Here is a 25,746-nt window from a genome sequence, read left to right as displayed (position 1 = left end):
CCCGTCGTCCGGGAACGGGTTCGCTCAGTGAGAGAGAGAGAGAGAGAGAGAGAGAGAGAGAGAGAGAGAGAGAGAGAGAGAGAGAGAGAGAGAGAGAGACACACACACCAGGCGGGGACGGAAAGCCTGAGTTTCTATAAAATTTATTCCGCGAGACGAATTGAATTTATGTAATTGTTTAGGCGCAATGGATTGAACTTCCCTTTTGGGAGGAATATAATCAATTAGCAATATTAGAGCTTCCCTACACGGGAGGAACACAGTCATACGTTAATCGCGCGTGGGTGAGGCGGCTAGCTCTCACCCATGTGCACTTCCCACTCGGGAAGAATCCACTTACTTTCCCACATGGGAAGAATTCATTACATTACCCGCACACGTGGTGGGCGGCTAGCTCTCACAGTGTGCTCTCCCTACATGGGAGGAATCCACTCATGATTCCCATCAGCAGCGGGGTACCTGGATCCCACCCACGAGACACTCACCTGTCCCGCGGCCCTTGCCTCAGTGTGTTGGTTCTGTTTGTAGAGCGGGCATCTGGCTTTCTGGGCAGGGAGAGACACGTGGGCTGCTGCTGCTGCTGCTGCTGCATGTCCTGGTGTTCTGACCCCGAAGGTCAGAGGCAACAACACCTGTATATATGTATATATGTTTGTACGTATTTATTATTGTATTTATTTATTTATCTTACTTGTACATATCTATTCTATTTATTTTATTTTGTTAGTATGTTTGGTTTTGTTCTCTTTCTCCCCCTTCTAGATTGTGAGCCCGCTGTTGGGTAGGGACTGTCTCTATGTGTTGCTGACTTGTACTTCCCAAGCACTTAGTACAGTGCTGTGCACACAGTAAGCACTCAATAAATACGATTGATTGATTGATTGATTGACATGTATTTATTGCCTGTGCCCCTAGGCCATTCCAGCTTCCGGCCTCAGTCTATCCAATCTCTGCCCTCCCCCCTCCTCCATACCTAATTTGATTGGCATGGGGGCGAGGGACACCTTCTGTATTCCCAGTTTGGGCTGTCAATCTAGCAGATTTGGTCGTGGGGGCGGTATCCCACCCTCACTTCCGAGTTCTGCCTGCTGGCTCAGGTGGTCACGAGATAGCTTTTGACCTTGAGATGGCCGGTACCCAAGGGTCACCTCGGGACAGCCACTCATCTGCTCTGTGACCTTAGCTGATTTCCTCATCTGTAAAACAGCGATTCAATACCTGTTCTTTCTCCTCCTTAGACTGTTAGCCCCAAGTGAGTCAGGGACTCTGTTTGACTTGATACTCTAGTATTTACCCCTGTATTCAGTACAGCCCTTAGCATATAGTTAGTACATAACAAATATCAAAGTAATTATTAACCGCAAGGCACGAATGGGACATAGTATTATCAGAACAAATAACACAGAAGAATCCTAGATATACATTAATGGGTTGCAATACATCAATTCAACTGAATATGACTGGTTTTCCACAGCATGGAGTCTAAAGGAGTCTGTGTTAATAATAATGATGATGATGGCGTTTATTAAGTGCTTACTATGTGCAAAGCACAGTTCTAAGCACTGGGGAGGTTACAAGATGATCAAGTTGCCCCACGTGGGGCTCACAGTCTTAATCCCCATTTTACAGATGAGGGATTGTCCCCCGTGGGGCTCACAGTCTTAATCCCCATTTTACAGATGAGGGAACTGAGGCACAGAGAAGTGAAGTGACTTGCCCAAAGTCACACAGCTGACAATTGGCGGAGCTGGGATTTGAACCCATGACCTCTGACTCCAAAGCCCGGGCTCTTTTCCACTGAGCCATGCTGCTTCTCAGAGGCATTTGGTTGGCTTACAGATTTTTCTGAGCATCCTATCAAGTTTACCCATCTGACGCAAACAAACAACCACGCCTTTCTCCCTTCTCCCAGTCATACGAGGTAATCTGGTGCCAGCCTGATACCTGTGCCATTTGGCATAACCCAGTCTTAGGGTTCGCGGCTGCCTTGGATCGCTTCTGGCCCTAGAGGAATTTTTAATGCTCGTTTTAAGTAAAGAGAAAAGAAACATGAGGCTTCTCATCTCATCTCTTCCACCTTCTCTGAGAGGAGATGGACGTCTGACAGCATGAACCTCCCAAAATTGTTTGTGCCCATCCCGGCACACTCTCTCCTCTGCAGTTCCAAGCATGGTAGTGTTGGCCTGGCTGCAGCTGCAGCTCTCCTCCACACCATGGAGATCAATCAGGAAAATGAGTTGGGACTGCAGAGGGAAACTCGTTTTCCTGCTCTCCTCATGGTCCCCCTCCCCCCACTGCAAACTTTGCTCCCGAGACCAGGAAAATAATAACATATGTTACAGAGCTTTCTTTGTGCCAGGCCCTGTACTAAGTGCTGAGGTGGTTACAAGGAGATTGGGTTGGACACATTCCCTGTTCCACATGGGGGTCCCAGTCTCAATCCCCATTTTTCCAGTTAACTGAGGCACAGAGAAGTGAAGCAACTTGCCCAAAGTCACACAGTAAACATGTTGCAGGGCCAGGATAAGAACCACAGCCTTCTCACTCTGGGGCCCGTGCTCTAACCACTATACCATGCTGCTTCTTCAGTGGCTGGAAAATGAGCTGGGACAGTGGAGGAAAACACATTTTCCGGCTTCCCCCACTCTAGAGCCCAGGAGCGTGATCCAGGGCCATGGCGGAAACTGCACATACCCCCACAGTCAACCTGGGTTCTTCCTCCCAAGCTTCACAGAATGTTCTGCCTCCCTCTTCCCCTGGCACCTCTCCCTGCTGGGAAGTTCTGATGCCTTCATAATGTAAACTGTGTAGAAAGCCAGCTAGGAGGTTTTATAAAGCACTGTTTTATGGGATCATCTTCAAGGACTGTGCTGAATTAAAATTTTCTAGAGCAAAATCTGCCAAACCATCATGGAACCATCTAAAGGTCTTTCATTCGTGTCCCAGATGAACTTAATGGGTAAACCTGCCATCTTCTCCCGAAAGATCTTGTCGAAAGATCTTGTCGAACGTCTCATTCTGAGCCACAGTTAGGGCATTTTTCCAGTCCCCAATGATGCCTGCAGGGGAGGAGAAGAGATGCAGCATTTATATCTTAGATAACCAAATTGAGGAGTTGTCTATGTCCACTTCCTCTCTTCCTCCAATTCTCTTCTTGACCCCCTGCAATCTGGCTTCAGTCCCCTTCACTCCATGGAAACTGCTCTCTCTGAGGTGACCTCTTTGACCAAATCCGATATAGGTGACCATTGAACTCTTTGCCAAATCTGATAGCCCCTACTCCATCCTAATCCTTCTCAATTTCTCAGCTGCCTTTGACATTGTTGACCACCCACTTCTCCTGGAAACATTATCCAACCACGGCTTAACTGACATTGTCCTCTCCTGGTTCTCCTCCTATCTCTCTGGCTGCTCATTCTCAGAATCTTTCACAGGCTCCTCCTCTGCCTCCAATGCTGTAACTGTGGGAGTCCCTTCAGGCTCAGTTCTGGGTCCCCTTATATTCTCCAATTACACCCACCCCCCTGGAAGATTCATTTGTTCCAAAGCTTCAATAACCATCCCTTCGCATATGATTCCCAAATCTACTTCTCCAGTCCTGACCTTTCTCCTTCTCTAAAATCTTGCATTTCTTACCACCTTCAGGGCATTTCCACTTGGTTTTCCCACAGACACTTCAAATTTTGTATGTCCAAAACAAAATTCTTCATCTTCCCACCCAAACCGTAACCTTCCCCAGAAATGTCCATCACTGTAGACAGCACCACCATCCTCCCTGTCTCAGAAGCCTGTGACCTTGGCATTGTCCTAGACTTATCTCTCTCATTCCACCCACATATTCAGCCTGTCATCAAATCCTGCTGGTTCTATCTTTCAATCGTATTTATCGTATTTATCATATCTTCAAAACTTCTCTTAGAACCCATTCATTCCTTTTCATCCAAACTCATACTATGCCGATGAGAACACTTATCGTATCCTTTCTTGGCTATTGCATCAGCCTCCTTGCTGACTGTACTGTATCCTGTCTCTCCTGACTCCAGTACATACTTCACTCTGCTGCTCAGGTCATTTTCTAAACAACTGTTCAGTCTACCTCTACCCACTCCACAAGAACCTCCAATGGTCCCCCATCCACCTCTGCATCAAACAGAAGCTCTTTACCAACAGCTTTAAAGCACTCAATCACCTTGTCCCTTCCTCTCTTACCTCGCTAATTTCCTACTACGACCCAGCCTACACTCTTGGCTTCTCTAACACCAACCTACTCACTGTAATTTGATCTTGTCTATCTCACCAAAGACTTTTCCCCACTGCCATGGAACTCCCCACCCCTCCTGCCTCCATTTATGACAGACTACCAGTCTCCTCACCTTCAAAGTTTTATTAAAAATCGCATCTCCTCCAAGAGGCCTTCCCTGGCTGAGCCTTCATTTATCTAGCTCTCTCTCCCTTCCGCATCATCTATGCATTTGGATAGGTACCCTTTAAACACATGATAGCCACCTCTTCAGCCCCAAACACTTATGTACATATCCATAATTTATTTCAATGCCTGTCTCTCCCTCTAGACTGCAGTCTCCTTGTGGGCAGGGAATGTGTCTACCAACTCTGTTGTAATGTACTCTCCCAAGTGCTTAGTAAGTGCTCAGTAAATTGACTGTGGGGGAATGTTAAATTTTCATTGTGAGCGAACAATAAAGAGCATATGAAAGAAATTTATTTGTATTGGGACAATTTCTTGAATTCCCACTGCCTTTTTAGGCTCTGTTCCCCGTGGTAAATAACCTACAAAATTTGAAGGTGAGCTACAGATGCTTACAAATCAAATACCCTTTTATCAGCCTCTAGTGTGAAAGCACCTTTTGCAACCCTTGGAATGAAAGTCATCCAGTAGCATAGCTGCTGTGATGAATGCATTTCTCATTGATCCTGTTTATCCTAAATTAACAAGTGGGTCAGTGTCAAAGAATATACATCGCTGTTCCTCATTTTTTTCCTATCTGCCTGACCACTCCTTCTCTGAATTCCTAGCTGGCCCTTCTTCAGTCTCTCAGCCCATATTGCGGATGTTCCACATAATTTCATCTTGTGTTGCCTACTAATTTTAGAAGGCATGCGGTCTAATGGAAAGAGCATGGATGTGGGAGTCAGAGGAATTAGGCTCTGATCCTGGCTCTGACACTTGACTACTGTATGGTGCTGGATGAGTCACTTGACTTCTTTGGGTCTTGGTTTCCTCCTCTGTAAAATGGAAATTCTATACCTCTTCTCCCTCTTATTTATATTGTGAGCCCCATGTGGGTCAAGGACTGCATTTGACCTGAATGTCTTGGGTTAAACCCTAGGGTTTAATACAGTGCTAAGCATATAGTACACATTCCTCTACATCCAAACTGCTACCATTAATAATAATGATAATAATAATAATGGCATTTGTTAAGTGCTTACTATGTGCCAAGCACTGTTCTAAGCACTGGGGGGATACAAGGTAATCAGGTTGTCCTACATGGGGCCTCACAGTCTCAATCCCCCTTTTACAGATGAGGTAACTGAGGCACAGAAAAGTTAAGTGGCTTGCCCAAAGTCACACAGCTGACAAGTGGTGGAACCGGGAATAGAACCCATGACCTCTCACTCCCAAGCTCGTGCTCTTTCCACTAAGCCACGCTGCTTCTAACCCAAGCACTTATCTTATCCTACCTTGATTACTGCATCAGCCTCCTTGCTGACCTCCCTGTCTTCTGTCTCTCCCTATTCCGGTCCATATTTCATTCTGCTGCCTGGATCATATTTCTACAGAATTGTTCAGGATGTTTCCCCACTCTTCAAAAAACTCCAGTGGTTTTCCATCCACTTCCACATCAAACAAAAGCTCCTCACCATTGGCATTAAAGCACTGAATCACCTTGCCCCCTCCTACCTCACCTCTCTACTCCCCACCTACAACCCAGCCCTCACACTTTGCTCCCCTAATGCTAACCTTCTCACTATGCCTTGATTAAGTAGCTACTGTAATAATGATGTCTCTGTAACATGGTCTTCAGGGACTACACCCTTGACTTGGGCAGGACCATATTGTCATAGGTTTCCTGTTCCCATTTCTGCCTGCTGCTGGGAATTCCTGTTTCCAGCCTCTTCTCTGCCTCTACATCATCCTGGACCCTTGTGCCACTTGGTAACAATACTTCTCCATCAGGACCTGCAGCTTAGCCAGATAACACAATGTGACAGTCGTCAAGCCAGCTCTATATCCAGAGGAGGGGGTGAATGAATGGATGGAGAAACTTGTGAGATGTGTTTCTCCCCTTCTAGATTGAATACTCATTGTACGCAGTGTACTCTCCCAAGTGCTTTGTACACTGCTCTGCATATAGTAAGAGCACAATAATTATGATCGATTGATTGATTGCTCCTGAGAGGAAGGACATACAGAGAGGATCGGAGATGTGATCTTTAGAATGACAGGTGGCAGGAGTAAGGTTCTCCAAGGGACAGGGTTGGGGGAGCTGCTCCAAAGGAATTATCAGACAGATCATTGCTCTCCCCCGCTTCAAAGCCTTATTGAAGGCACATCTCCTTCAAGAACCCTTCCCTGCCTATGCCCTCCTCTCCTCTTCTCCCACTCCCTTCTGTACTGCTCTTATTTGCTCCTTCATTCATCCTCCCTCCCAACTCTGCAACACATATGTATAGATCTGCTCTTGTGTATTTTTTTAAATTTATTTTTTTTTTAGAGAAGCAGCGAGGCTCTGTGGAAAGAGCTTGGGCTTGGGAGTCAGAGGTCGTGAGTTCTAATCCCGGCTCCGCCACTTATCAGCTGTGTGACTTTGGGCAATTCACTTAACTTCTCTGGGCCTCAGTTTCCTCATCTGTAAAATGGGGATGAAGACTGTGAGCCCCACGTGTTGACAACCTTGATTACCTTGTATCCCCCCCACCAGTGCTTAGAACAGTGCTTGGCACATAGTAAGCACTTAACAAATACCAACATTATTATTATTATCTGTAAAGGTCTGTAATTTATGTATTTGTCTATTTATTTATATTAATATCTTTCTCCCCCTTTAGACTGTGAGCTCGTTGTGGGCAGGAATGGGTCTGTTTGTTGTAATTCTGTACTCTCCCAAGAGTTTAGTACAGTGCTTTGCACACAGTAAGTGCTCAATAAATACGATTGATTGAATGAAGGAAGGATTTCTCAGGAGTGAGGGGTCTACCCTGGAGGAAGGGCAATGATTATGAGGCTGACTACTTTGATTTACTCTGGCCTCCGAAGATCCTGAAGGAAGGGCTCATAGGAGGAAAACTGGAAGGTGGACCATCCCAAGAGAAGGGAGGAAAGGGCCAGAAGATTGGTGCGCAAGGACACCTTCAGGGAAGTAGAAAGGGCCTAGGAGAGAGGAGAAAATTGTTAGAAAAAGGGAAAATAATTTTGGATTGGAATAGCATTAATCAGTGGTATTTATTGAATGCTCACTGAGTGCAAAGCACTGTACTAAGCTCTTGGGAGAGTACAACAAAGTTGGTAGACATGATCCCAGCCCACACGAACCTTTTAATCTAGAGGGTAAGAAGACAGGCATTAAAATAAATTAAAGGTAGGGGCAGTGACTGAGTACAAGGGTATGTACACAACTGTAGTGGGGCTGAAGATGGAGTGAGTAGCAAACTATCTTAACTATCACTTATTACCTAATTAATACGTTAAAAAAATTTCTTGTTCCCCTATTAAAACAACCCAACTCTTCAGAACTTTAACTATTGTGTCTACCTGCGTTGCGAATTCAGGTAGTTCTAGGGTGCTGGGGAGACCCGTTTGCCTGGGAGGAAGTCCTATTTTCCCCCACATGTCCTGCGGGCTACCTCAGGAGGCAGATAGTAGGGTAGGTGCCAAATACCTCTGGCCTGGAATGCCCTCCCTCCTCAAATCCAACAGACAATTACTCTACCCCCTACAAAGCCTTATTGAGGGCACATCTCCTCCAACAGGCCTTCCCAGACTAATTTCTTCCTTTCCTCTTCTCCCACTCCCTTCTGCATCACCCTGACTTACTCTCTTTGTTCTTCCCCCCTCCCAGTCCCACAGCACTAATGTCCATATGTCTTTTATTTATTTGTAATGATGTCTGTTTTCCCTCATTTAGGCCATAAGCTCATTGTGGGCAGGAAATGTATCTGTTTATAGTTGCATTGTACTCTCCCAAGTGGTTAATACAGAGAGGGGCTCTGCACACAGTAAGCACTCAATAAATACGACTGACTGAATGAATGACTGACTGAATGAATGAACGAATGAATGATCTCCTTGCCCTTCAGAACACTGCTTGGTCGAAAGACAAAGGGTAGTGGTAGTGCCCAACAGGGTACAGGTGTGGAGATTTAGGGAATGCATGATGCAGGTACAAACTGCCTAAACTATGTCTGATGGCTTTCAGCTGTCCCTGGGCACCCCCAACTCAGTTGAAGAGGTTGGTTTACAACATGGTAATGAGCCGCATCCTCGGATTGGTTGCTGCTAACCTGAGTGGCAACCTCTGATTCTAGTTCCTGAGAACAGGATCTGAATCTTTATTAAAACCACCCCCAGGAGACTGAAAGAATGTTTCTGAAAAATCAAAATCGGTATCTTTTCCCATCCTCAGCTCCATTGTTCCTGCTGCGGGAGGGGTTTGGAGACAGTGCTGTTGCATCTTGGAAGGGGGAGGGACACTGACACTTTATTAAAATCCCCCCATTCCCAGGTAATAGTGAGATCATAATGACATAGAGATATTGGGAGATGGAGAGAACATTTCTGACAAATCGAAATCAATATCTTTCCTCATCCCCAGCCCCACCGCAACTGCTACAGGAAGGGTTTGGGGCCAGGGCCACTGCTTCTTAGTTCCGGCAGCCGACCTCAACTCCTTGGGCCACAGAGGGTCACAGAGAGGAGACAGAGAGGGGGACACGTAAGGGGCAGAAGCTAGGCTCACCAAATGTCCCACCTCCCTCTTCCCCACTGATGGCGGCGGTTGTTCCGGATGGCCACCAAGTCACTGGGTGACTAAAGAATTAGTCAGACAGCATGTGACTGCCGAAAGTTTTAATAACGTTTTTATTGGTAAGGCCGAAGACCGAATCGGGGGTAACGCACCCGGCGGCTCATTTCCTTAAGGGAAAAGGCCCCGAGTGCCCGATACAATGGGCTTATATACTGCTGCTGCTGATCACAGTGATTGGTAGATTTGAAAACAGTGGGGACTGGATTAGTGCAGATTTGGTACAGAGCTGGGCGGAGGCTGCCTCCTTATTTGGTTTGGTTCCTCGACCCAGCCAGTGGGCTGCAGGGTCTAAGGCCCATACCAGATATGGCAACAGAACCGCGTACATTCAAACAATATCTGCCACCTTTCCATGGTGCATGAGGGGCCTCCATCACCCACCTCTGCCCTTTGGTCACTAGACAGGCAACTGTATCGGTTAAACTGCCCCGACAAGTGATCAGAAACTGGAAAACTTAAATGATCATCTTGGAGGTCTTAGCCAGATAAATGTGTCATAGTTTAAAATGACACTTCTCCTTTGTGGAACCATTTTAAGGATTCTATTAAGGGTCAGTATTTTCCTAGGTGAGGTTGGTGGAGGGGGGCGGGCAGACATCCTCTTATTCTGGTTTCATGATGGCATTACCTTTGCGCAGAAAATCTTGTTTCACTGTCCTTCTGAAACTTTTGATTTTAGAATCATAATTAGCTCTGGGATCATTTATCATGTTCTGAAAAGTTGCTTGTTTCACCACAGACTCCACCTCCTCGTCAGTCAGCTTCTTTCCCAGGAATTGGCTGATCTTTAGCACAGCGTTTCTGAGGTCCTAAGATAAATTGAGTTGAATTTATATGACACCCATGAAACACAAACAAGAGCTTATACAAATATTCCCTGAAAATACCCAAGAAATTTACACAAAGGCAATGTAGTGTAGGCTCAGGAGGGCTATGGGAGCTGACTGTTCAAGTTTCAACAACTGCCACAGATGTGGTCCAAGGAATCAATCAATCAATCAATAGTATTTATTGAGCGCTTACTGTGTGCAGAGCACTGTACTAAGCGCTTGGGAAGTACAAGTTGCCAACATATAGAGACGGTCCCTACCCAACAGTGGGCTCACAGTCTAGAAGGGGGAGACAGAGAACAAAACCAAACATATTAACAAAATAAAATAAGTAGAATAGATATGTACAAGTAAAATAAATGAATAAATAGAGTAATAAATATGTACAAACATATATACATATATACAGGTGCTGTGGGGAAGGGAAGGAGGTAAGATGGGGGGGATGGAAAGGGGGACGAGGGGGAGAGGAAGGAGGGGGCTCAGTCTGGGAAGGCCTCCTGGAGGAGGTGCTAGCTCTCAGTAGGGCCTTGAAGGGAGGAAGAGAGCTAGCTTGGCGGATGTTGGGAGGGAGGGCATTCCAGGCCAGCCGGTTGACGTGGGCCGGGGGTCGACGGTGGGACAGGCGAGAATGAGGCACGGTGAGGAGATCAGTGGCAGAGGAGCGGAGGGTGCGGGCTGGGCTGGAGAAGGAGAGAAGGGAGGTGAGGTAGGAGGGGGCGAGGTGATGGAGAGCCTTGAAGCTGAGGGTGAGGAGTTTCTGCCTGATGGCAGAATCAAGGAATCAAGGAATCAAGGAATCAAATGCTTCTATTCATCTGCTATTTGCCATCATCATTACCGTTCTGTTTTATGCTCTGTGGGGAATTACCAGAGGAGTAGGACAAGGACAAGTAGTGCAGTTAGGAGTAGGTTTAAGATCGGGGAGAGAACTAATGTTCCGATTAGAGTCAGGGATAGCATTGGGATTTGGATTAGGGCTGGGACTAAGTGTAGTAATCAGTGTATTGTGAAAGTTATGGGTTCAGAATAGACTGTAACCTTCTTGTAGGAAGAGTAATGTGTCTACCAACTCTGTTATATAGTACTCTCCCAAGCGCTTAGTACAGTGCTCTAAACACACTAAATCCTAAATAAATATGATTAACTGATTGATTGATTGATTGATTGAAAGAGTGGTAGGATTGCCTGTCAATAATGGCTACCATTTTTGCATCTATCAATCTTTTTGTAGATGGTTTTAACATTTTTTATGGTATTTGTTAAGCACTTACAAGGCGATAAGCACTGTTCTAAGCACTGGGGTAGATGAAAGTCAGTCAAGCCAAACACCATTCCTTGTCCCACATGGGGCTCACAATCTAAGTAGGAGGGCGAACAGGTATTGAATCCCCATTTGCAGTAGAGGAAACTGAGGCACAGAGAAGTTAAATGATTTGCCCAGGGCCACACAGCTGGCAAGTGGCAGAGCTGGGATTAGAACCCAGGTCCTCTGACTCCCATGTCCATGCTTTATCCAGTGGGCCACACTGTTTCCATTTTCAAGTGTTATCTTTACAACTGACTCTTACTCTAGATAATTCATTTCTTGAAGGCAGAAACCATGTTCTTTTATTGCTGGTGAGCTCTCCCAAGTTTTTAGTACAGTGCTCTGTACACAATAAAAGCTCAATAAACATCATAGTCTTCTAGATGTGAGCCCATTGTTGGGTAGGGACCGTCTCTATCTGTTGCCAACTTGTACTTCCCAAGCGCTTAGTACAGTGCCCTGCACACAGTAAGTGCTCAATAAATACGATTGAATGATGAATGAATGAATCATGAATTGAATGACTGTGTAATACCTAGATGTATATTGGAAAAGCAGCGACTTTGTATATTGGCAAATCTGCTTAAAATGCATCTAATTTTACATTTTAATAGGGCTTTTAGGGCCATTAAAATAGGCTAGTGGCACATCTGCGAAGGATATCAAAAGAAAAATAACAGTGTCTTTCCATTTTGTTCTATTTCCCCGCCACCAATTGCATACTGTTTGAATTCACTGGAAAGATTTCTTGATTTTTGGCCTGGGTTCCTTACTTTCTGATGCTTAGAGTACTACCAAACCTTTCTCGTAAACTGGCCACTTCACCCCAGGGGACAACTGTGTAGAACTCTGGCCATTTTGTTTTTCCATTTATTGCAGCTACTGGGCCTCTGGAGTTTGCATTTTTTTTATTGATTTATAATATCTGTGCCTTTGTGTTTGCCCTGCCTTCTGCCCCCAGATCTGTACCGTGGATCTTCCATCCTTTTAAAAAATAGAGAAGCAGCATGGCATAGCAGATAGAACATGGGCCTGTGAGTCATAAAGTCATGAGTTCTAATCCCACCTCTGCTGCTTGTCTATGTGACTTGGGCAAGGCCTAAATTAGCTCATCTGGAAAATGGGAATTGAGACTATGAGCCCCATGTGGGACAAGGACTGTGTCCAACCCTAATTTGTTTGTATCCATCCCAGTGCTTAATACAGTGCCTGGCACACAGTAAGTGCTTAATGAATACTACAATTATTATTATTCATTCATTCAATCATATTTATTGAGTGTTTACTGTGTGCAGAGCACTGGACTAAGCTCTTGGAAAGTGCAATTCAGCAATGAAGAGAGACATGATTATTATTACTTGCTCCTACCCCTACCCTCTCTTCTCTTACTCTCACTCTCTAATTTCTTTCTTTCTTGCCTTCAAACATATAAAGCACAAAACATATAAAAAGAGCTGTATGTCGACTCACCAGATCCTCAAGATATTTACCCTGCTCCTGTGCAAACTTCTCAAACAAGTCGTATGCAACTGCTCCCTTCACTCATTCATTCATTCAATTGTATTCATTGAGCACTTACCGTGTTTAGAGCACTGTACTAAGCGCTTGGAAAGTACAATTCGGCAACGGATAGAGAAAGTCCCGACCCAACCACGGGCTCACACTCTTTATCCACCACCTCAATTCTTGACCCTCTGCGACCTGGTGTTTACCTCTTTTACTCTACCGAGACTAGAGTGCTGCACCCTTGTCTCCAAAAACCTCCAGTGGTGAATATACTGGGTTTTACTTGGTCCTTCTCCTTCTTGAACTCTAAGCTGCTTTTGATGTGATTAACCAATCCCTCCTCTCAAAGTGTTTCTGACCTTGTTTTCTCTTCCTACCTCTTTGACTAATCCTTCGTTGCCTTCTTTCCTGGCTCCCCTTCTACCTCTCGCTGTTTAACAGGGAAGAATTTTAGGTTTTCTACTCTGCTGCTCTACAACCATACTCTCATGGTTTCAGCAGGTAACTGAAATCATAAGGTTAACTCCCAAATCTGTCCTCGTAAGCCTTCACTGACTCTATAATCTCATATCTCCTCCCCACTCCAGAACACCAATCAGTGGTATTTATTGAGCACTCACTTTTACCTGCAATAGAGTAAGCCCAACGTGAGCCCTGTCCTCAGAGAGCTTACAATTTAATGAGACAGAAATTAAAATAAATTACAGGTAGGAGAAGGAACTGAGTAAAAATGTATGTACATATGTGCTGGGGTTGGGGAGGTAGGGGGAGATGAGAACCTAAATCAGAGAAGCAGCTTGGCTTAGTGGAAACGGAACGGACTTGGGAGTCAGAGGACATGGGTTCTAATTCCAACTCCACCACTTGTCGGCTTTGTGACCTTGGGCAAGTCACTTGCGAACATAGAATAGAAATGGAAAATATGTCCTTAAGGAGCTGACCATCTTCTGGGGACAGACAGATACAAATTGTAAACATAGAATAGGAACAAAAGCTTTGAGTTTCTCGAAGTAAAAACTGAATAAATTAATGAAACAAATAAAAGGACACATGAAAACTTAAGGCAAAGAAGCAGTGTGGCTTAGGGGAAAGAGCACAGCCTTGGGAGTCAGGGGTCATGGGTTCTAATCCCAGCTCTGCCATTTGTCAGATGTGTGACTTTGGGCAAGTCACTTAACTTCTCTGTGCCTCAGTTACCTAATCTGGAAAATGGGGATTAAGACTGTGAACCCCAAGTGGGACAACCTGATTACCTTGTATCTACCCGAGAGCTTAGAACAGTGCTTGGCACATAGTAAGTGCTTAACAAATACCATCATCCTCATCATCATCCTCATCATCAAATGAGCCACAGGTATAACATGAGCAGGGAGGAGGAGACTAGTTGGGAATTGATTCCCCAAGGAAGTGGCTATTTCTCAGGGCTTTAAAGGAGAGGAGAGATGCAGTTCAGCAGATCAGTCATTTGATTTGGTGGTATTTATTGAGTTCTGAGCACAATACTTAGGACTTCAGAGAAGTAAGACACATGCTTCTTCCTGCCCGTGGAGAGCTCACAGTCTAATGGGAAGGTAAGCAAAAATCATTTTACAAAATTATTTTTCTATCCTGGAAGAAGTTCAAGGGAGAAGTTCAGTATAGCAATATAAGTTACCGAATATACAAATGAGAATCTAAGATATATATATATATACATATATATATTTGATTTAGAAGTGTTGAGGCTAGGAATAAAGTACATAAATGCCAAGGGTGGCTGTTGGGTTGATGTACCTACGGTGTAAATTATTTGGGTATTGACTTCCTGAAGGAGCTGGGGTCCTGTGAGGGTTTGAAGATAGGGAAAGCATGGTCTGGAAGATTTGTAGAGGAGTGAGTTCTAGGCCAGGGAAGCAGTCTGAGCAAAGGAAATGGAGATGGAAAAGTGGAGAAGGGAGAAACCAAGAGTGTCAAGTGGGGAGTAGTTCCTAAAGAAAGCTGATGTGTAAAGTGGGGAGAATTGGTGGAGAACCTGGAAGCCAATCATGAGTAATTTTTGTTTGATGCAGAAAGAAATGGTAAGGTACTAAGGTGGGTACACATTTTGATTGGAGTATGACCGTGCCTGCATGCACATATCTATTGCCTTGCTCCTAGTTGAATTCTGACCTGCTAATGAGCTATGTCCTCTGATTGGTTCCTGCAGCCAAAGTCTGATTGATTCGAACATCTGCCACTCACACAATTGTTTTCTCTCAATCATTCGTACTTACCTAAGTAGTTACTGTGTGGAGAGTATGGTACTAAGCGCTTGGGAGAGTACAATATAACAGAGTTGGTAGACACATTCCCTACCAACGATGAGCTCCCACTGCTGCTTATCATTACAGCTGACAGGAAGGAATTTTATGCCAGTGATTTTTATTTCTTTGAGAACACCCCTGTGAGCCTCCCGATTCTACGTCCTGGCTCCTCAAGGCAGTGAGGGGAGGGGATGGATGTCCCCGTGATCCTCACAATGCACATCCTGGCTTCTGGGGGCCTCACAACCAGGGCATTCCCCTCCATAACCCTCAGCCCCTCAGCTCCCGCAGAGTCGGTGGATAGAGTCGGTGGACAGAGTCGGTGAGAGGGGAACACCACGTCATTCCAGGAGGGATAGGTGTGGTGATCACAGAATGCCCCACGTTCCTTCTTCCCCAAGTCTGCCTTCCTGAAGCTAGGCCAGTGACAATGTAGGTTAAATCATTTAGACATTGGAGGAGGGAGCAAGATAATGAAGCTGGTCACCTTGAAGAGCTTGGCCTGATAAAAGGGATGTAGTTCAAAATGACGTTAATCCTCTGTGGAACTGATGAGAAGGGAGAACCTAGAGGCAGGGAATAAGGGGGATGATATAGTCTAATTACGAAACGAGAGCTTGAAGCAGGATGGTAGTTGCCAAAGTGAGAGGAAAGGGTGGATCCAGGAACTTTATGTAGGAAGACCTGATAGTATTCATCTACAGATTGTTGGATGTGAGAGCTGAAAGGCAATGAGGCGTCAAGAATGACACCAAAGTTACAGGCTTCTGGGCACTCGTTGTGGGAAGGGGAATGTGTCTACCAATTCTGTTACATCATACTCTCCCAAGCGTTTTGTACAATGTGCCATGCACAGTAAGCTCTCAAAAAATATGATTGACTGATTGATTGGGACATGAAGAATGGCGATGCTTTTGACAGAGATGGAAAAGTTAGGAAGAGAAAGGAGGACAGAGGGAGGGATGCTTCCAGTGGGTTGGAGAAGGGAGCTTCAAGAGTGAGGTACAATTAGGAAATTAGCTAGAGAAGAATGAGGAGTGAGAGCGCTGATGAAGTGAATGAGCACAAGTGAAAGGTAAGAAGTCAACAGCTGATGAACGCCCTAAATTCAATAGTTAGAAATTTTTGCTTGATCCAGAGAGAAATTAATGGGGTTTTTGGTGGGGGGGGAGGGGGTGGAGGTTGTGTAGGGTGTGTGCATTCTGAATGGAGGTTTTAGAAAGGTGATCTGAATAACTGGATGTGTATGTTTGCAGGTGAGTGAGTGAGTGTGTGTGTGTGTGTGTGTGTGTGTGTGTGTGTGTGTCTGTGTGTCTGTGTGTGTGTGTGTAAAAGCAGCATGGTGTAGTGGATAGAGCACAGGCCTAGAAGTCAGAAGGTCATAGGTTCTAATCCTGGCTCTGCCACTTGTCTGCTGTGGCAAGTCACTTTACTTTTCTGGGCCTCAGTTACCTCATTTGTAAAATGAGGATTGAGACTGTGAGCCCCATGTAGGACAGGGACTGTGTTCAACCCAATTTCCTTGTATCCACTCCAGTGCTTAGTACAGTGCCTGGCACATAGTAAGCACTTAACAAATACCACAGTTATTATTATTATTTGAACTTTGTTTAAAGAAATGACTGTGGTAAGAGCCTTTAGTTTTTGCCAGTTTGAATTTTCGACCTTTGTTTAAAGAAATGACTGTGGTAAGAGCCTTTAGTTTTTGCCAGTTTGAATTTATGACCTTTGTTTAAAGAAATGACTGTGGTAAGAGCCTTTAGTTTTTGCCAGTTTGAATTTATGAAGCCAGCCAGTCATCTATGTGATAGATCACTACTCACCCCATCTTCCAAGCCGTATTAAAGTTACAGCTCCTTCTTGAAGCCTTCCCTGACTAATCTTTCATCTCCCCATCCTATTTTCCCCCTGCCCACTGCTTCCCCTCAGCATTTATTAATAATAATAATAATGGCATTTGTTAAGTGCTTATTAAGAGCCAAGCACTGTTCTAAGCACTGGGAGAGTTACAAGGTAATCAGGTTGTCCCACATGGGGCTCACAGTCTTAATCCCCATTTTACAGATGAGGTAACTAAGGAACAGAGAAGTTAAGTGACTTGCCCAAAGTCACACAGCTGACAAGTGGCAGAGCTGGGATTGGAACCCACGACCTCTGACTCCCAAGCCCGTGCTATTTCCACTAAGCCACACTGCTTCTCTGACCTAAATTTTCATGTGTCCTTTTATTTATTTCATTAATTTATTCAGTTTTTGCTTCGAGAACCTCTATTTTTTGTTCCTATTCTATGTTTACAATTTGTGTCTGTCCACAGAAGATAATCAGCTCCTTAAGGACATATTTTCCATTTCTATTCTATGTTCGCAAGTTTCTAATGTACTGCTCTTGGTGACCTCATTCGCTCCCACGGCTTCAACTATCATCTCTACACTGATGACACCCAAATCTACATCTCTGCCCCTGCTCTCTCCCCCTCCCTCCAGGCTCGCATCTCCTCCTGCCTTCAGGACACCTCCATCTGGATGTCTGCCCGCCGCCTAAAACTCAAAATGTCCAAGACTGAAGTACTTGTCTTCGCTCCCAAACCCTGCCCTCTCCATGACTTTCCCATCACTGTTGACAGCACTACCATCCTTCCCGTCTCACAAGCCCACAACCTTGGTGTCATCCTCGACCCCGCTCTCTCATTCACCCCTCACATCTAGGCCATCACCAAAACCTGCCGGTCTCAGCTCCGCAACATTGCCAACATCCGCCCTTTCCTCTCCATCCAAACCGCTACCCTGCTCGTTCCAGCTCTCATCCTATCCCGTCTGGACTACTGCATCAGCCTTCTCTCTGATCTCCCATCCTAATGTCTCTCCCCACTTCAATCCATACTTCATGCTGCTGCCCAGATTGTCTTTGTCCAGAAACGCTCTGGGCATGTTACTCCCCTCCTCAAAAATCTCCAGTGGCTACCAATCAATCTGCGCACCAGGCAGAAACTCCTCACCCTCGGCTTCAAGGCTCTCCATCACCTCGCCTCCTCCTACCTCACCTCCCTTCTCTCCTTCTACAGCCCAGCCCGCACCCTCTGCTCCTCTGCCGCTAATCTCCTCACCGTACCTCGTTCTCGCCTGTCCCGCCATCGACCCCCGGCCCACATCATCCCCATGGCCTGGAATGCCCTCCCTCCGCACACCTGCCAAGCTAGCTCTCTTCCTCCCTTCAAGGCCCTACTGAGAGCTCACCTCCTCCAGGAGGCCTTCCCAGACTGAGCCCCCTTCTTCCTCTCCCCCTCGTCCCCCTCTCCATCCCCCCGTCATACCTCCTTCCCTTCCCCACAGCACCTGTATATATGTACATATGTTTGTACATATTTGTTGCTCTATTTATTTATTTATTTGTTTGTTTTACTTGTACATATCTATTCTATTTATTTTACTTTGTTAGTATGTTTGGTTTTGTTCTCTGTCTCCCCCTTCTAGACTGTGAGCCCACTGTTGGGTAGGGACTGTCTCCATATGTTGCCAACTTGTACTTCCCAAGCGCTTAGTACAGTGCTCTGCACACAGTAAGTGCTCAATAAAAACGATCGATTGATTGATTGCTCTGCACATAGTAGTGCTCAATAAATACTGATGATAATGATGAGGAGGAGGAGGAGGAGGAGGGAGAATAAAACACTGTAATTGTTCTCAGTGCCTAAACAAGAAGTCTGCAACCAATGGGAACTGAGAAAATACTGCTGACTGACTTAATTGGGCTTTGAAAAACCCTTAACTACACAAAGTAGGGCAGCTCTGGTTTATTGTCTCAGGCTATTCATTTTCCTATTGCAATGTATGCACTCTCATTTCTGTTTCTCTCTCTGTGTCTCTCCAGCTCTGTCTCTTTCTTGTTCTCTCTCTTTCTCCATGCACTACACCAACCCTCTCACTTGTGAATCCATGAACTACATTCAGCACTTTTCAAATATTTTAAGACTAAAACATGTATTTGTGAAGCAAAAAGATTCTATGAAAAATGAGGGCAACCTGGTATCCAAATTCAGCACCAATCTAGGTTGTAATGGAGTTAAGGGAGACCATGAAATTAGGAATATGACACCCTTCCCACTGTCTTACCTTCTTCATCTCCTCAAAGGACATGAAGAGAAGATTGAAGTCATGTTCATGGGTGAACCAGCCCCTAATATGGTCAAACCACAGACCGCATGCCACTGCTGAAAAGAGCAAGGCAATGTTAAGATTAGCTGTTATCTTCTCAAGTGTTTTCTGATCTAGATGGCTTTCCAACCTAGAAAATGATTTTTTTCCTCTCATGGATAAAACCTAGTATATCTGGCTGTTGGTTTTTTTTTTGCACTGGAAGGAAAAACAATATTGAATTCCAGATTCCCTTAATCAATAAGATTTAGCAACAGATTCAATTATAATAATAATAATTGTGTTATGTGTTAAGTCTCACTATATGCCAAAAAGTGTAGTAAGCACTGAGGTAGAGCCAACATAATCAGGTCCCACATGGGGTTCACAGACTAAGTAGGAGGAAGACCAGGGAATGGGAATGTGCATGGGTGTGAAATAGAGGGTCTTGAGTCAACCTACTTACTATGAGTCAACCTATTTACTGTGCCATGTTCTCAATTACCTGCTCACATCCAGCAGACCACTGCTCTCCCATTCAGCATTTCCATGCCCTTTAAGAATTTGGTATACTCACATCCCTCCCCTCCCCTTAACACTCACAAACACCCTAGCCATAGCACTTATATATCACTACTTATATTTTTTATTCTCTGACATTTATTTTAACATCTGCTTCTCCTGCTGGATCCTAAAATCCTTGAGGTCAGGGATCATGTCAACTGATTCTACTGTATTCTCTTAAGCACACTCCATAAACAGTCGATGCTCGATAAATTTTACTCTTTGATAGGAGGGCTGAGGAACAGGCACAGGGAGTGGGTTAGCTTCGGTGGAACAAGACAGCTGACTGAGGTGTAATAAAACAGAGAGTGGGTAAGTAAAAGGGAGAGCTGAATGAATGCTTTAAAGCTAATGGTCAGGAGTTTCTGCTTGATGCTGCAGTCATTGAATCTGGAGAGATGTGTGCAGAACAATGTTTTGGAAAAATAATTTGGGTAGCAGAGTGAAGTGTGGACTGGAGAGGGGAGAAGGAGACCAAAGAGGAGGAGATGAATGTAGTACTTTACCCAGACTATGACCAATACCTGGAGCAGGGTGGTAGTTGTATACCAGGAGAGGAAAGATCAATCTGGAAAACCATAATTACTGGCCTCTTTGGGAGACATATAGTTTGCTAAATATGGTAACACTGATAACTATTGATTCTCAACATGCTTTCTTTGAGTCAGGTAAGTTGCCCAGTTGGCCCTAATGACCAGGCCATATTGAAAGAAGAGAGAATGGCTGTTCGGCATTCATTCAACTGTATTTACTGAGCACTTACTGTATGCAGAGCACTGTACTAAGTACTTGGAAAGTACAATTCAGCAGCAGATAGACCCTCCATCTTAGCAATGATTGATTAGGTGCAGCCTGGTCAATCATATTAGCCAGGTCAATCATTTCAAGAAACCAAACAGCATTTTTTTTTTTTAGTGGTAATTGTCAAATGCTTACTAGGTGCCCGGCTTTGTACTAAGCACTGGGTTAGATACAAGCTAATAATGTTGGACACAGTCCATAACCCACTTGGGGCTCACAGTCTTAACCCCCATTTTACAGAAGAGGGAACTGAGAAACAGAGAAAGTTAAGTGACTTGACAAGGTCATGCAGCAGGCAAGTGGCAGAGCCAGGATCAGGACCCATGTCCTTTTGACTCCCAGGTCTGTGCTCTATCTACCAGGCAATACCGCTTCTGTTACCAAAATAAGGAGGCCGCTACCTTTGAAGTACAATAAATTGAACATTACCGTTCCCTGCTAAAAATCTCTCCATGAAATCCTGCATTGTGTATGCTGCCTCTAGATATATTAAGAGTCTTGTAAAATGATAAAATGAAGTCATGGTATCCTTTGGATTTCGGTACACGTATAGAACCTGCCAAGTTGAAAAGATCCTGTTTCAGGACTTGTGAAATATCATTATCATCATTATGGTATATCATCACAATCAATATGGTTTATTAAAATCATTGTTCCCCTCATTTTTCTCAAGAGAATTATTTCATGGACATCGAAGTGGTGAAAATGCTATGGAAACTCCTCTACCAGTTCAATTATTCTGATCTAAATGAAGACCTTACGAATACTTTAGCAAGCAAAACCAAAATATAAGCATATTACAAGTCTCAATTTTCTGTGGTGATCATCCCGGGAGAGGCATGGGTAAATGAAATCCACAGGTTAATCCATCATTGATATTTATTGAGTGCTTGCTATGTACAGACCACTGTACTAAACTTTTGGGAGAGTACAATACAACAGAGCTGGTAGCTTACCTATAAGGAGCTTACAGTGCACAAGTAATCCAAGCATTTCATTTAAATCAATAGTTTCAATTCCTTCTCCATGAAATCTTTGCCCAAAGCTGTTTACAAATAGCAAAGCAGATTGACTTAAGCACTTAGTACAGTGCTCTGCACGTAGTAAGCACTCAATCAATACCACTGATCAGTTGATTGATTGATTGATCGATGGACCTGAGAAGTGAAGACGGGGGATGTCAGGAAGCAGGGTTAAGCAAACGTAGTTCAAGTGGCAAATGGAAGCATAAAGAAATGAAAATGTTGCCTACCTTGCCTTTTTTGTTCCTCAGAGCTTTGGGCATAATATAGTAAGGCGGGTGGGAACTAAATACGCGGGGGCTTGGCCGGTGGACAAGGTCTATTTTGTTTATGCTGGACTCCAGCCATGGAGCTCTCTCCAAATTCTCCACATTTTCTGTTGCATTCCGATGCTCATCATATAAAATTAAATGCACTATTTGCTGAGTCCAGGCTGTTCCTGAAAAGGGGAAAAAAAATCCCATTTTATACCATGAACAAAAGAAAACGATGGATCACACACTACCTTCTCCAATCTGTTTTCTCTGTATTTGAAACAAACAAAAGGAGTAGCCAGTGCAGCTAGAGGTAAAACTATGGATTGTTTCTCTTTTCTTTAAAGTACCAGCAAGTCCAATGCCAGGAGATAGATGGTAAGCCCATTGTGGTCAGGGAATGTGCCTGTTTATTGTTATATTGTACTCTCCTAAGCACTTAGTACAGTGCTCTGCACGTGGTAAGTACTCAGTAAATCATATTGAATGAATCAGCTCAGGGGCCATCACATTATTGCTGCCGCTGCCCAAACAGAAGCTTCTACTGAATGCTGCTGCAGCTGCTGCTGCTGCTGCTGATAATACTACTACTACTACTACTTTTTTTTGTAAGCGCTTACTATGTGCAAAGCACTGTTCTAAGCGCTGGGGAGGTTACAAGGTGATCAGGTTGTCCCGCAGGGGGTTCACAGTTTTAATCCCCATTTTACAGATGAGGGAACTGAGGCCCAGAGAAGTGAAGTGACTTGCCCAAAGTCACGCAGCTGACAGGTGGCGGAGCCGGGATTTGAACCCACGACCTCTGACTCCAAAGCCTGGGCTCTTTCCACTGAGCCACGCTGAAGTGCCTTTAATGTGCCAAGTACTATCCTAAGCACTGGAGTCGATACATTATAATCAGGATCCACTTGGAGCTCACAGCCTAAGTTAGAAGGGAGAACAGGAACTGAATCCTCATTTTGCAGATGAGGAAAGTAAGGCACGGAGAAACTGAGCGATTTGCCCCAAATCACACAGCAGGTAAGTGGTGGTGCAGGGATTAGAATCCAGTCCCTCTGACCCCCAGGCCTGTGCCGTGGAATTCTTATAAAGATGTGCAGTGTGGGGATGGGTAAAAAGACTTCCATCAGTTCAACATCAAGACGAAATCTTACCTCAGTTACCTACTTCCTCCCTCCAAGAAATCAGTTCAACCAATATCATAGGAGGGAACCCGAAAGAGGTATGGGAGCACTTAGTATGCTCAATAAATGTGATTGAATGAATGAATGAGTGAATCTCAGATGTCAGGGATCTCAGGTGAATGAATATGGGGTCACAAGGAGGGAGAGAAACTAAAGCTTACTATGTGTCAAGCACTGTAATAAGCTCTGGAATAGATAAAGGTTAATCAGGCTGGACACAGTCCCTGTCCTACATGGGACTCCTCGAAGTAGGAGAATGGGTATTAAATGAAACTGAGGCACCCAGAGGAAGTGAGTCACTTAAGGTGATATAGCAGACAAGTGGTGGAGCCGGGATTAGAACCCAGATCCTCTGATTCCCAAGCCCTTGGTTTTTCCACTAGACCACACTGCTTCTATCAATCAATCAGTCGATCAATGGTATTTTTTGAGTGCTTACAGTGTACAGAGAACTGTCCTAAGCACTTGGAAGAGTACAATCCAATAGAGTTGGTAGACACATTCCTTACCCAAAAGGAGGTCACAGTCTAGAGGGGAGACAGACATTGAAACATTGAAATAAATTACAGATGGGGTGACGAAAGAGAAAAAGGATATGTACATAAGTGCAGTGGGGCTGCGGGTGAGATGAGATCCAAGTGCCTAGGTGAGACTTGGCAGATGGACGGGTACCAATCCCACTAGACTTGATAGACATTTTGTATACAGACGGTAGAGAGCCGAGAAGGATAGAGGAATGTAACTGTCCTCAGGGAAAGTAACCAGCATGTTTATCCCAGGAAGATAAAGCCTGCTGACCTAAGGAAAGGAGATTTTTAAACCATTAGGGATTAAGCTCTGTGGTTGAGAGTGTAACCCTTCCATATTATTAAACTCAGTTAACTGCCTCTTTTGTGAACTATTCACCCAGATTGCCATTAGTTTCCTTAGTGCAAGTATGGACATTAAATTATAAAATTGATTTGCCCCTTCTGTTTCACCTCTTCCTTCTGAGAAGCTGCCTTTCCTAGCAGTTGCCAAACTCCCAATCCTCCCTGCCCAATGGATCAGGAATGTGGGGAAATTCCCTTGAGTCAGGATGACCCTCCTCAACTTTGCAGAGAGCCCAGGGCTTGTCACTGGCTCCAAAAGGAGAGAAATGGATTCTTTCTGCTGACTCATAGGAGCTTGTTTGGGCCTCAGATGTTGGCAGTTTGGGGACTATATTTAGGCAGCCTCTATCCCTGACCCATGTTGTAGTTCCCCAAGAGCTGGAAGGGAGTTTTGGTTCTCAGTTTCCAGACGCAAAGTTCAGAGCCGAACATTTTCTACAGAATCTGACCCTGTGAGGCCTATACCCCCATCCTACCTTGTGCCTATTTCTCTGACTGTCATGGGGCATAAAATTCCAAGATCCCAAAGGGCAGAACCATTGTCTTATTCTTAGACCCCTTTTGTAATAGTATTAAATGCTTACTATGTGTCAAACACTGTTCTAAACCCTGGGGTAGGTACAAGTCAAATTATCAGATAAAGTCCCTGCCCTGCATGGGGCTCACAGTCTAAATTGGAGGGAGTACTGGTTTTCAATCCCCCTTTTACAGTTGGGGAAACTGAAGCACAGAGAAATAAAGCGACCTGCCCAAGGTCACATAGCAGACAAGTGACGGAGCCGGGATTAGAACCCAGGTCTTTCTGACTCCCAGGCCTGTGCTCTATCCACAAGGCCACTCATGCTCCTTGAAGATACTCGATCATCCCTTCCCAGTCAATTTATCCACTCGTTTTTCTCCCCCTCCCCACTCCAGTTTAAGCTCTTCATTCCTCTTAAGATAACCTACACACCGTGGCTCATTTCCATCTCTCCCACTGCCTTCCCTCAGCCAGGAACGCCCTTTGACCTCGTATCTGACAGAACACAATTCTTTCCAACTTCAAAGCTCTTCTGAAATCACATCTCCTCCAGGAGGCCTTTCCTGATTATTTTCTCATCTTTGCGCTTTCTATTCTAACTGCCACTTCAGCACTTTAAAAAAAATGCTCAGTCCGCATCCCCTGATTCCTCAAAAACCTCCAGAGGGTGCTCAGAAACTCCTCACTCCATTTGCTGTGAGTCACTTAATCAGCTCTCTCCCTCCTAGTTTATTTCACTCAGCTCCTACTACAGCCCAGCCCTCGCACTTCACTCCTCTAGTTGCCAACCTACTTGCTGTACCTTGAGCTCGTGTTTCTGGCTGCTGACCCATTGCATACATTCTCCCTCCCTCCCTCCCATTCGTATCCGACAGACCACCACTCTCCCCAGCTTCAAAGCCCTACTAAAATCATATCTCTTCCAAGAGATCCTCCTTCCCTTGTCTCTTGTGCACTTGGATCTGTCCTCCTTAAGCACTTGAATTTTTCACCCCACCCCAAGAACACTTGCGTAGTCATTTATAATTGATTTTCATGTCCATCACTTCCTCTAGTCTATAAACTCTTTAGGGGTTTTGTACTCTTTTGTACAGATTTATTACTCTATTTTACTTGTACATATTTACTATTCTGTTTATTTTGTTAATGATGTACATCTAGCTTGACTTCGATTTATTCTGATGACTTGACACCTGTCCACATGTTTTGTTTTGTCATCTGTCTCCCCCCTTCTAGACTGTGAGCCCGTTGTTGGGTAGGGACCGTCTCTATATGTTGCCAACTTGTACTTCCCAAGCGCTTAGTACAGTGCTCTGCACACAGTAAGCGCTCAATAAATACGATTGAATGAATGAATGTAGAAGGGAGAGTGAATAGAAGAAATGAGAGCTTAGTTAGGAAAGGTCTCTTGGAGGAGCAGTGTGG

At 44.7% G+C, this 25,746-nt stretch overlaps 1 pseudogene; it reads right to left on the bottom strand.

The window, feature by feature from the left end:
* Nucleotides 1–2,843: 2,843 nt before the first annotated feature.
* Nucleotides 2,844–24,233, bottom strand: LOC119923429 (annotated as a pseudogene).
* Between the last annotated feature and the right edge of the window lie 1,513 nt (nt 24,234–25,746).

Source organism: Tachyglossus aculeatus, unplaced genomic scaffold, assembly GCF_015852505.1.
Source record: "Tachyglossus aculeatus isolate mTacAcu1 unplaced genomic scaffold, mTacAcu1.pri scaffold_198_arrow_ctg1, whole genome shotgun sequence".
NCBI lineage: Eukaryota > Metazoa > Chordata > Mammalia > Monotremata > Tachyglossidae > Tachyglossus > Tachyglossus aculeatus.
Note: the sequence above shows the minus strand (reverse complement) of the source record. Positions and strands in the feature narration are given on the sequence as shown.